Source organism: Tamandua tetradactyla, chromosome 6 (genome assembly GCF_023851605.1).
Source record: "Tamandua tetradactyla isolate mTamTet1 chromosome 6, mTamTet1.pri, whole genome shotgun sequence".
Lineage (NCBI taxonomy): Eukaryota > Metazoa > Chordata > Mammalia > Pilosa > Myrmecophagidae > Tamandua > Tamandua tetradactyla.
The window spans coordinates 119,823,885-119,837,208 of NC_135332.1; positions in this window are offsets into that span (position 1 = coordinate 119,823,885).

Consider the following 13,324-nt stretch of genomic DNA (forward strand, 5'->3'; position numbering starts at 1 on the left):
GGGCCGTTATGTGGGAGCTCTGAGGTCAAAGGGACAAGGCTTATGGGTTTGATATTTAGTGAAATGTTCAGATGTTTGGATGTCAGTCTTTATTAGAGATTTTTTTTTTTAACTTTTTCAATCTTATATCTAGGACTAAAATTTCTGATAATAAGGTTCTACAATATTTTCTTGGCTTTTATTTTGTCCTCTTACTATGAATCTGAAAATGAGAATTATTTTTCATGAAATATAATTTTTAAGTAAAATTTAATATCGACAGTCTAGCCAAATTGGAAGTCAAGCTTAGAGACTTAATTTCTGCTGGTTCATTTTCCTGTAGGTAGTTAAAAGAAGATTTAAACTGATGTCATCAACAGCTTATTTATGTATACATAAGATTAGTACTATAGACAAAAATTAACCCGTAAATATACTAATGTCTTTGGACTATAATATTGTTGATTGAAACTAGACCCTGTAAACAGTGGCTAGTGTGAAACCTTAGAGCAGACCAGGATTACAAAATCTTAGTTGATTAATGACTTCCAAATTAATGTTGAAACATTGTTTCTAGTATTCTGAAAATTAATGATGGCTCTTGAATTGCTTAAAAATATGTCGGGCATTATTCTCCATATTTTACATTATTATTTTCACCATTTCTCTAACAAAGAAGTGTCTGCTGCATTTATTCTCTCTGAGAATACTATTTTTCCTTAAGAATTTTATATATAGACATGTTGGTTTATATACATTTTTATCCTTTACAAAGTTAGTAGTAGCTAACTAGATCTTCTAATGTCAAGAAGTTATTTGTGTTTAAAAAGTCGAAAAACTTATCAAACATCGAGTAAAGATATCAATGAAACTGAAGTGGATAGAACTAGCTGTATCAGATATCATCCATATTTTAAAACTTCAACTTCTGTGCGAGACTAAAGGGAGAGATGTTTATTTTGTGCAAAATTTGTATTTTGAGTAGTGATTCCTAATTTAACATGTATGGTCAGTTGAATTGAACACCATAAGTACATGGAATCTTGAATAGGGTGTGGCATCTTGTTGGTTTGTCCAGGTTAATGTGATGCCCTGAGTGATTTGGACAGTGAATAAAGTAGTATCTGCAAAGTCCCCTTGAGGGAATGGGGAGAAAGGGTGAAATATTCAACTTCTCCATTTGGAGAATTTCTGATATTCTTTCAAGCAGTGGAGACAACCAAACCAATAGGCCAAGCCTTCAATCTTAAAGTTTGTCCCTATGAAACTTATTCCTAAAAGGGACAAGCTAAGCCTCCTTAAAATTAGGCCTAAGAGTCACCCCCAGAGAACTTCTTTTGTTGCTCAGATGTGGTCTCTCTCTTCCTAGGCCAACATGGCAAGTGACTCACTGCCCTCCCCTCCTGCATGAGGCATGATTTCCAGAAGTGTTTATCTCCTGGGCAACGTGGGACGGAAATCCCAGGATGAACCGGGATCTAGCATGAAGGGATTGAGAAAACCTTCTTGACCAAAAGGGGGAAGAGAGAAATGAGACAAAATAAAGTGTCAGCGGCTGAGAGATTCCAAACAGAGTCGAGAGGTTATCCTGGAGGTTATGCTTATGCATTATAGATATCTCTTTTCTATTTTTTGATATATTGGTGTAGCTAGAGGTAAGAATCTGAAACTGTAGAGCTGTGTTCCAGTAGTCGGGTTTCTTGAAGATGATTGTATAATGATATAGCTTTAATGATGTGATTGTGTGATTGTGAAAACCTTGTGTCTGACGACAGATGAGTAAAAAAATATGAATAAAAATAAACGAATAATAGGGGAAACAAAAGTTAAAATAAATTGAATAGATTGAAATACTAGTGGTCAGTGAGAGGAAGGGGTAAGGGGTATAGGATGTATGAGTTTTTTTATTTTTTCTTTTCTATTTCTTTTGCTGGAGTGATGCAAATGTTCAAAAAATGATTATGGTGATGAGTACACAACTGTGTGATGAAATTGTGAGCCATTGATTGTACACCATATATGGAATGTTTGTATGTCAAGAATGTTTGTATGTTAAGTTTTTACAATAAAAATATTAAAATTAGATGGTGCAACAGTGGTTCAGTGGCAGAATTCTCACCTGCCAGGCTGGAGGCACGGATTCGCCCATGTTAAAATAAAAAAGTAAAATCAGAAAAAAAAGAACAGCTATTTAACCTTAAGGTAGGATCAGGGCCATGACTAGTATGTGATGGATGAGGTTGGGGGACTAAAGTAAATTCTGGAGGTATGTCCATTGACAAGTCTTAAGGACCCACTGGGGGTATGATTGAAGAAAGTGGGTATAACCAAGAATGATTGACATACCTGGTTTAGACAACCAGTAGAGAATGGGTAATTTCATGAGGTAAGAAATTCAAGAGGGTGAACAAGTCTCAGAGGACAGATAGAAAGTTTGGTTTGGACACAGATTTCAAAGCCTGAGAAACCATCAAATTAAATATATCCAGATTCTGAAGAGACATTTGGAACTGAAGACCAGACTAAGGTAGAGATGAAGCCATAGAATTAGGAATCTGAAATCTGCAAACATGAATAGAGTGTCTTCATTGTGCTACTGAAATAATCAACATAGGTCCTAGTTGAAACCATTGAAATGAAACTCCAAGTGAGGTCATAAAGCGAGGAGATAAGAGCAGAACATTGATTTTAAAGAAATATGCAGATGAAAGAGTGAGAGAAGACACTTCAGTAGTCAAAAATAAAATAAGAGAAGAGAAGGTCTAGATATAAACTCCACTGAGGAGCTTCTCCTTGGGAACGGGGACAGGACATATCTACACTGGACACTGGGTATCCGGTACATCACCCATTTCCAGAATATGGAGGGAAGAATTAGTTAGTGAAACAATAGATCAAGATTCTCATTATTTAGCAATGTCAAATGCTATACAGAGGTCAAATACCTTCATGCCTTAAAATGTCATTTGAAAAGAGGGCATTGGGGCAAAAGTTACCCTCAAAAGTTACTACTGACTAATGGAAACAGAAGGCAAATTGCAGAACGTTATGTTAATTATTCAATTTTCTAGATATTGTATGCATTGAAAAAAATCTGAACTACTTTTATCTTCTGTTATTAACAAGAATACACATAATGTAACAACCTTTGGTGCATACACTCTCATGCTACCACTTAAAGTAATTAAAATAGTGATTTCCATTTTGCTTCCAAGTTTAGGGGGCAATTTATAGACAGGCATGAGGAAGACATGAGTTGCTAGACATTTCCTTCCTGATATTTTTCCCATGCAGGCTTTGAGCAGATCCAGGGCTTCTATCTGGATCGTCTTTAGTCCAAGCATTCCTTGGAAGTCAAGATAAATCCAATCCCTTCTGAATGAAATTGTCTTAATTTCATGCATGCATATCAGCCTGAAAGAAATATTAAGACAGGTGGGAAGAGGTTTAGATTTGGAACCAAATCATTTAGGTCCTAGTCCTAGCCCTTTGGGCAGCAAAATTTCCCTATTTTATCTTTAGTATTACTATCTGCATACTAAGGGGATTCAACTAGAGTTCTGTAAATTTCCTATAAACTTTAGGATGCTGTAGGGTAAAAGCAAATCACTTTTTTTTTACTCGGTTCACTCTAAATATTTTATTTCATAAAGATATCCTTTAGTTTCAAAGCAATAAAAAAGTTATACATTGACAAAAGTGCCCCCACCTCATATTCATGTAAAAACTTGCAAAAAGAAACATTCCCCCAAAATCATGATTGAAAGCAGGAAATGACAAAGTATTTATAAGTGCACAGTAATGAAAGCACTACATATAAATGCATTAAAATTTACAGCCACAGATGCAATTGTTAGAATAGTCTTATCTATAAAAAATTAATACAGAAAAGTTAGAAATGATCTACAGAAATATAAACTGATTGAGCAGGCAACCTCTGACAGTGATGATTTTTATCTTAATCATTAAAAAGTCAATCACTCTTTAATGCTGATGGCTTGATTTTCTTTAGGTCATGACTCTGTGTGTAGTTCTGAGATCTTGGAAATGAAAATCTGTGGGAGACATAGTAAACACAGAAACTATTTATTTTTCTACCTCTGTAAAAAGTTCAGTGACAATGCTTAAAACCTTTTGAGATGTCAAAACCATTCTAAGGATTCAATAAATGGGCTTAATAGTTTAAGAAATATTTAAATTTTATCTCAAAATATTTGCATATTATTCCTGAATGGTTATCTGTCAAAATATGGAGAAGGGAGAAGAAAAATGTGAAGAAATCCAAAGGGGGAATAGATGACTTCAATTGTCTCCTTTCTCTCATACTTAATGACTTTTGTTCCCATTATATCAGCTATTTCTCTCTAATTTTTTTGTTAAATTCTCCTTAAAACTTTTACTGTTTTGACCTTTTAGATCATGTTGGTGCAATTACCCAAACAGTGCCCTAATAACCTTAAAGTATAATGTCACTTCACCGACTTTCTTGCTGGAAATAATATATGTCAGTAAAGGAAGAATAAAAAGTTCCTTAAATTGGAAGCATTACTTCATGCCCAATTTTCTTGGTCTTTTAAAGATTAATAATATTAAGAGTAAGGAAATATTTTAAGTGAGAAGACTGATCAGAATTTTTTATCAGGTTTTATTGTAATTAGTTTTTATATTCAGATTAATGCATGGGTTCATTGTCAACTACTGAAATGCCCACACCAGATAATCTGTTCCTCAGGGGGAAAATTAATTCAAAGCAGCATAGATATGAACACACAAAAGCACAGGGAAAGAAAGCATTCAGTGGGTAGAAGATGTTCAGTGAGTGAGACAGGAGGAGAACGCTTATCACACATATTTTTCTTTTTTATTTATATATTTATTTATTTTTACATGGGCAGGCACTGGGAAATCCCACACACTTTTATTTTAATCCCCCCAAAATCTGTATCTTTGTACCTGCTTACTTGGAAAACTGTGGTTTTTTTTGTTTGATTTTTCTTTTGGTCTTCTGCCCTTTAGCCTTCATATGGGGAAATAAGTCTATAGGATGAGGATGGGGTGAGAGGGAAAGAGGGTGTTTATCTTTACCTTCTTTTATTTTAATCCTAGAATACTTTTATATTTTTGCCTACATTCTTGGGAGCCTATTTCCTTTTTTTTTAATCATGTGTTCTTTAGCTCTTTTGATCAAGTGTTAAACACATAGGGTAAAAGCATCCATGTGTTGAAGGAGAAATGAAAATATTTCTCTTTACACTCTTTTTAATCCTGGAATATTCTTATATTTTTACCCTATGTGTTTTAGAGGTTATTATTTTTAATCATCTGTTCTTTAGCTTTTTAATTAAATGTAAAATGTACCTTCTATGATTTGTGCTTCTATTGAACCAGAAATAATTAAAAAGCATTTCCATCCTTGGAGAAATAGAGTCTGTTTTTACAACACATCTTTTTGGCCTAAAAGAGGCAAAATAATGTGCTACTATGGGTAACAGTTTACATGGTGCTTAGAAAGATGCTCCTCTTCACAATCTATTATTTATCTTCAAACAACTATCTTTTTATCACATATATCCTGACAGCCTCAGTATGAATTTTTTCCCTGTTTTTTTTTTTCACCCTGAGATATGATTGAGAAATCACTGCCCCCACTCGTATTTGGCTGAGTTTGAAAAAAAAATGAGCTTGTTTGTTTTACTACTTCTGCATCTTCCACTTGTGTTGACTTTGAGTTTTACAGCGTTTGTTCTCAGCATGGGTTCAGAATCTTTAGCAGAGCCCTTCAGGGTTGTCTGGTACCATACAGAAATCACTAGCTCTTTTGAACAAAGCATTTGAGTCTCTAAAGGTAGAAATTGAGCTCACATTTCTTCATGATAACCTTTAACTCTTAAGTACTGGTAAAAGCAGTGAAAATATGACTTAGAACAGATAAAATAACTGGAAATATTAGAAAGATATATTTTTTCCTGGTTCATCGTATTTTTAAAAATCTTTCATCCTAGTTTATATTTGTAATCAATATAAATCCCTTGGGATATATGTGTTCGCCTGTGTTTGAAAATTTTCTAGGCTTTAAAATTCAGATTTACTCCATACGTGATGGCCTCTCTGGATTGAATGCTTTTCTCTAAACTAAATTAAGCATGGCTTTTATGTTTACACTTTATTTAAGCTTATTCTTTATACTTAGTGCATCTTAGCTCCTTCTCACCATCCCATTTGTTTTTGTAAACAACCTTAATAAGATGGAATAATTTGGGCAAAATCACAGATGCTTAATAATGATATGATCATGTTTAAATTTCAGACCCTGCAGGAGTCCTTTCCTTTCATATTAGACTTGCATAAATAAAATAAATGTATTTACATTATGCAAATACTGTGCTCTAAAATGCTCACCACCAAAATAGCCAGATGGTTTTCGAATTTGCTCTTTTAACAGAACTATGATGAAAATAATCTTGCATAAGGACACAGGGAAAATTTTAGTAAAATAGGTTATAAAATAGTATTTCACTTCAAAAGAGATTAATTCTGTAGTTTTAAAAGAAAAACCTCTTCTCACTTAATCCTGCATCCACATATGCACAAAACATTTTTGGAGAAATTCCAAAATAAATTCTCTGGAATTCAAGTAGTACCATGTTCATTCTTTCAGTAGAGTGAGGCTACTACACAATAGCCTTTTGTATAAATCAGGTTGATGAGCCTATTAAAAGATTATATCCTTTCACTGTCTTCTCACCAACTCATATTCATGGGGCTCTGAACAGCACCATGAAACCACAATTTGAGTTTAAAGTAGGTTTTGAAAATCCTTAATTCTAATCTTGGCAAACATATTGTTGACTTCCCCCAACAACCTCATTTCATTTAATTTACTTAGAATTAACTTAATTACTTTGGTCTGCCTGTGGAAATAAAATCATTTGCATACTTCATGGGGGTGCTATGTAATTAATATATTGAAATTGTGGATTAAATAATGCTGGAGTGCCTTGAATAACTGAAGTATTTATACAGAGGTTACTGTGTCGAGTGTGTATGCACAAATAAAATCCCAGAGGATGAATCAGTACTCATTAGTGGCTGTTAAAAAGCCCTTTTTTGGCGCCTGAAGAGAACTCGTGTGAGGAATCAAATATACTGGGCTGACATTCATACCAGCTGGGCACTGACAGGGCGGCATTGGGTTCTTAGCATCAGGTAAAGTTCTAAGAGGTGTCTGAACTATGTTGATATCTCATAATGACTTCAGTGGATTGTAATCAAACAACAAACAGTGGTGAGTGAACTTTTTAATATAAAAAGTAATGCAAGGAAAATTGCTTTAAAAAGAAAAAAAATTCTTTTTAATGTAAGGAAAATCGGTATAAGGAAAATCGGTTTATTCTGTATATTAATTCCAATTATATAAGTCCTAATACCGTGACACCAGTCCAAAGATGAAAATACAGTACTTCAGCAGGCTCACTTTTTTTTTTTAACACATCTACAACAAAGGCATGGATGGATGAAGATTGTATCTGTTGGGCAGAACAAAAGATGCCTCTACCTTGAGAAAGAAATCTCAGGAATGCTTTTGAGGTACAGCTTGCTCTTTGACAGAGAGAACCAGAAAGAGTGTGAGGGTGGGGGAGAAGGAGACAGAGCTTAACACCTTTTTTTGCGAAATGGGACTGCTTCCACTTGAAAGGTAATTAGAAAGGAAAGCAAGAAACAATTATCACAGTGTTATTTGACACAACTGAATAATTGCACACACTAATAAAAAAACTCCTTGGCCTTGTGGATAAAGCATTGGCTTTTGAATGAAAGGCTTGCATTTGAGCTTCTTCAGCCTGGTACTTTCTCCTTCTAGTACCAATAAATAAGAAATTTAACTTGTCTGTGCTGTTGTTTCCTTTTACCATAAAATGGGGGGGGGGGGAGAAATATCATAAACATGGAGTTATTCTGGGAATTCATATGATGTCTCAAATAGTCTTGCATAAGCTGTAAAACATTTTCAACACATGCTAATTTTGTTATTACTGAAAATTCAAGCCACATTGAAATCCTGCAGTTTGACAATCCACATTCATTTTGTGGACGTTCCATTTCTTTTCCTTAGGAATACCCTTCAGAATATTATTTTCTTATATTCAAAATCATTAGGCATTACAGATAAAACCAACAACTCTGGTTATTCAGCATATTTGTTTTACAAATGAGGATATTAAATACCAGAAAAGGCTAACTGATTTGAATGAGGTCACATAGCTATTTAATGGCAGAGCCAGACTGGAATCTGCATCTCTTAAGTTCCTGACTGATGTTCATTTTCTGCAGACTGTGATTCAAGTCATGATTATTCAGTTAGTTTTTGGTTAGAACTTTGTCACCAGGGCTTGATAAGCCTGCACTCAGTCATTATAACTACAATAACAAAATAAAATGCATAATATATGATTTTTTGAAATACCAATACTTGAGTAGACAGCGTTTATTAGTTAAGAAAAATAAGGTGGACTAAATAAAACCCAAATCTATGAAATTATTGCTTAAATTTTAACCTCTATATGTTTGTGATTTTTTTTATTTTTTATTTTTCAAGGGTCTCTTTTTTAAGAATTTCACGCTTTGAATGTTCTGGCAATGTAGTCAGTTATATCCTAGAGTCTGCACAGAGTTCTAAATTGAGATGTTTTCTGCATTGAACTGCATCGCTTTTTCGTTTTTTCAAGTAATACCCACTGTGAACTCTTCTTTTCTGTAAAGGAGTATGCCTCCAAATCCTGCTAAGAAACTTGCAGAGCTGTGATCACCAGCAATGTAAAGGATGAGAGATGTGGGCAAAGTTCAAAATAAAATCAGCATTTAAGTTTTTAGTCTGATCTCTTGCAGAACTGTGCTGTTAGGTTTCTACAGTTAAGTGGACAGGTTGATGGGGAAAAAATACTCTTGTCTTAAGTAAATTTGGGCATCCCTTAACAAACTAAAGAAAATTACATTTCCTGACTATACTACCTTTAGACTCTTCATAATACAGGTGTCCCTTATAAACCCTTAAGGAGGGGAATTATGCACTAATTTTCTCATTTGATCGAGTTGTGCTTGTAAACACAACTCTGTTATAAGATGGGCTCTATAATAGATACTTCGGAAAAGAAAGTTGCAAAGAAGAGGAGGAAGAGTGAATTTTTGTTATCTTATATTGCATTTTTGTTATTTTCTATAATTTCTGGTCCCAGGTGTTCCACATTCCCATTTTGCCTTACTTATTCTGGAAGTACCATTCTTCTTAGAATTTTTTGATACTCTCCATAAGGGAAAAGTAAAGACAGATGTTTTTTGGTAGACTGACTGCTACTCTTAGCACTCCTCTAATCCTGGTAATGTCAGTTTAATAGATGATTTTACATTATCTCAAAGGATTAAGGCAAGAGGCATTGTTTAAAAGGATGAAGCACAAATTTTAATGAGAGGAGTTTTTGGAGAGAAGCACATATTTGATAACACTCTAAAGTTCAAAACTGAGACCTAAACAAAATTTAATTAATTTCAATATATATACGGAGTTCAGCTCAAGATTCAAATAGTTGCTGTTACGCAAGATTTTTATTTGGTTTAATTTGATTTTGTACGCACTGTCTATTTTCTCACATTTGTAGGCACAAATAGTCAATTCACTATTGTCATATCATACTTTAATATTTGATATTGGGCATAGGTTTTAAAGAAAAAAAAAAGAATTGAAATAAGGTAGAAGAACATCAAGTCCAAATACAGTATTAAGAATTTTATAAACACATGAATTATCTATAAGTTTATATGGAAAAGGTTGTATACTTTTTTACGAATTTGATTTGCTAAAGTCTTTTAATAAATGCATTATCTTTTCATTATGCTCCTCACCTATGACTAAAAGAGTAATTTGATGAGTATTAATAAGACAGAGGTCTATGTATAGATCTTCCAAAATAAAATTGGACCATTATTTAGGGTTTGTGCCAATAAATCTTTAAGGGTATAAAATAGAGCATATGCATTTGAATTCTTGATGTACCCTCCAATGTGTTCACCTTGATGGGCTTGTAAGAATTTGTGAGTTTTGCCACGCAAAGGAGGACTCCAAGAGACGTTCTCTCATGCAACACGCAAGGGGTTTATTTACCACACATGCGTGGGGCTCACTGAACATGCAGGAACAGAGAGCCCCTAGCCTGGGTTTGGGGAAGCTTTTTAAGGGGGAGGAGGAGGGGGGTGGGGGTCGAGCATGGGGCACAGGTGTTGCTTCATGCAAGAAGCAGGTAGCGATCATTTTCACAACAAGCATTTCTGGTGCAAGGAGTCATGGGGGTTGGGAGAGGCAGATAACCACCCGGGAAGGTCCCGAGTTGTTTTTCTTAGCCTGATGGGGCCCATAACTCTTTCCTTTACAATCCTTAACTCACACCAAATGCATAGTAGTGAATATGAAATGACACAAATCCTTTTGCTAGATATTTCTATCATTCAGAAGCTAAAATACATGTAAATAGCTAAATTAGGCAAGAAAAGTTAGCTACTGATAAGTTTTATAAAATCCTTTTTTACATAAGAAAAGTTAGCTACTGTTAAGCTTTATAAAATCCTTCTTTACATTCCCCACTCCTTTTCGTACATATCTCTAATCTTAGAGATTTTCTGGGTTATTTAATACTGAGTACTGTTGTCTGATGAGCATTAATTTGACATTTCCAATCTGCCTTTGTAAAAACTGTATAATTCTATTTAGAATATATGGTCCTATAGTTATTATTAAAAGTAACACAATTAAAGGCCCAGCGAGAGCAGATAATAGCGTTGTCAACCAGGGGGACTTAGTAAACCAAGATTCAAACCACCCCTGTTGCGCCTCTCGTTCTTTTGTCTTTCACGAAGGCGCTCTCTGAGTTTTGTCATGGACTCTTTAACAACACCAGAGTGATCCGCATAGAAACAGCACTGTTCTTTTGAAGCTGCACATAGTCCCCCCTCTTTAAGGAAAAGTAAGTCAAGTCCTCGCCTATTTTGCAGAACTACTTCTGAAAGGGAGGTTAGAGAGTTCTGAAGGGCTGAGACAGAGCTTTCTATTTCGTTTAAGTCTTGATCTATCGTGGCCTGTAATTGACTGGTTTGTTGATTGCTATGTAGAATGGCAGCAGTCCCTGTGCCTATACCGGCAGCGGCGGTTACCCCCATAAGAACTGCCAGGGTTATTAAGATTGGTTCCCTTCTGTATCTGGTTTGGCTTAATAGTATAGTTTCTAATTCTGTCCCTGAATGATAGAGAATTCGGGGGTATATAGAAACCAACACACAATAGTTGACAGAGTTGTTAAAAACCTTTGTAGATACACAAGGGGTAATTCCAGTGTTACATGCCCACTTTAAACCTGGGGGAGGTTGAAGGAATTTATCATTATCTTGGGTTTGATTAATGGTGGCACATAAGATTTTAACGTGGGGAGGAGGGTTACCTATACAAGTTCCTTGTCCCGTAACCTCAGACAGGGTGAGTTTATGGTCGCTGTCCCAGTCACAAGACGTGCCATTAGGGAGGATGGTATATGACTTATTTATAGCTATTCCTCCATAATAGGGCGGCAAAGCCAACAGGCAAAGCCAGCATGACTGGGTGAGATTAGCTCGGGAGTGATTGAGGGCAGAAAAGGCTCCTAGAATTAGGTTGTATAATCGGTCGCCAGGAGTCTCTGGATTGTAGGGAGAAGTACTATTGGGAGTCGGAAGGGGGGAAGAAGTGGGAATTAGGGAGCTATTGCTAGGCCTTCCTGGGGGCGTAGGCTTCGCATGAGGCCCTGGGTTTTTCATAGTCAGAACAGGGTTGGGGCCTACCCTGATAGCTTTTTGGGGAATTTCTTCCTTTTTAATTAGTATTAGCCTCCCCCTGTCTGTGCCGGTTTCGTATAATCTGGCTCCCCAGTTTTTCCAGTTATCCAACTATTATCTGAGGGGTTAGTGATATTAAGCCAAATTTTAGCGCAAGGGTTTTGTGAGAAATCTGTTGTAGGCCTACCGCCGGTCATGAGTGTTCCATGGTGGGCCCCGGGCCATCCATCAGACCAACAGCTTCCAGGATTAGAACAGGTTTTCTGGTACCCTATTTTGAGGAAGGGGTCGCCTAAGGTTGTCCATTTTGAAGCTAAAGTTTCACAGCCCCAGTAGGCACAATAATAGTGTCCTGGGCTGTTACAGTAACTTTTTCCCTGATTGGATGCGGGACATAGGTAGATGAGGGTCAGGTCGCAACAGGGCTTATTCCCCAGAGTGGTAAGATTACAAGGGATCACTAGAAAAGAAGGCTCCCCTGCTCCCTCCCAAGTTTTTATAGTCTTCCCATCATCCCATCTGGTTATTGTCCATTTCCAAGGCTTATGCGGGTTGGAATTGGGTTCCCCTAGGGGAAGAAGGAGAAGGAGTAGTAACCCTACGAACCCGCAGCTTGAGAGGATTGTCAGTCCTTTCCAGTTTCCATTGGGACTCAGAGGGCGAAGGCCAGGTTTGAGATGAGACGCATGGATCCAGGATGCAATGCCATCGACCTTGACTGCAGTGGGGGTGGTCAAGAGTACCTGATACGGTCCTTTCCAGTGAGGTTCAAGAGTCTGTACCTGGTGGCGGCGGACGTAGACGAAGTCTCCCACCTGATATTGATGCGGAGTTCTGTTGTCTCCTGGCTGGTAGGAGGTGGAGAGCTGCCACCACAGGAACCGCTGGGCTTTTTCCAAGGCTCGCAGCCTGTCAAGCAAGGGGGTATGGAGGGAACTATTAATCTCTAGAATGGAAGACATGTCTTTGACTGGAGGTGGAGCTCCATACAAGATTTCATAAGGGGTTAGATTACACATGAGAGCAGAGGGGGTATTCTGGGCCCTGAACAGGGCATAAGGCAGGAGCATGGTCCAATCTTTCAAGCCAGTCTCTATAGCTAATTTGGTTAGGGTCTCTTTAATTGTCCTGTTCATTCTTTCTACCTGTCCTGAACTTTGGGGTCTGTATGCGCAATGCAATTTCCAATCAATCCCCAATATCCTGGCCACACCCTGACTTACCTGGGCTACAAATGCGGGTCCGTTATCTGACCCTATTACCTTTAGTAGACCAAACCAGGGAAAAATTTCTTCCATAATCTTCTTGACTATGACCTGGGCCATTTCTCTCTTAGTTGGGTAGGCTTCAACCCATTCTGAAAAGGTGTCTATAAAAACTAGTAAGTATTTAAGTCCATATTTTGCAGGTTTAATTTCAGTAGTCGACTTCCCAGAACTGCCCAGGTCGAGTTCCCCTTAGTCTTTTTCCATTAGGAGCTTTGGTGGGGTAG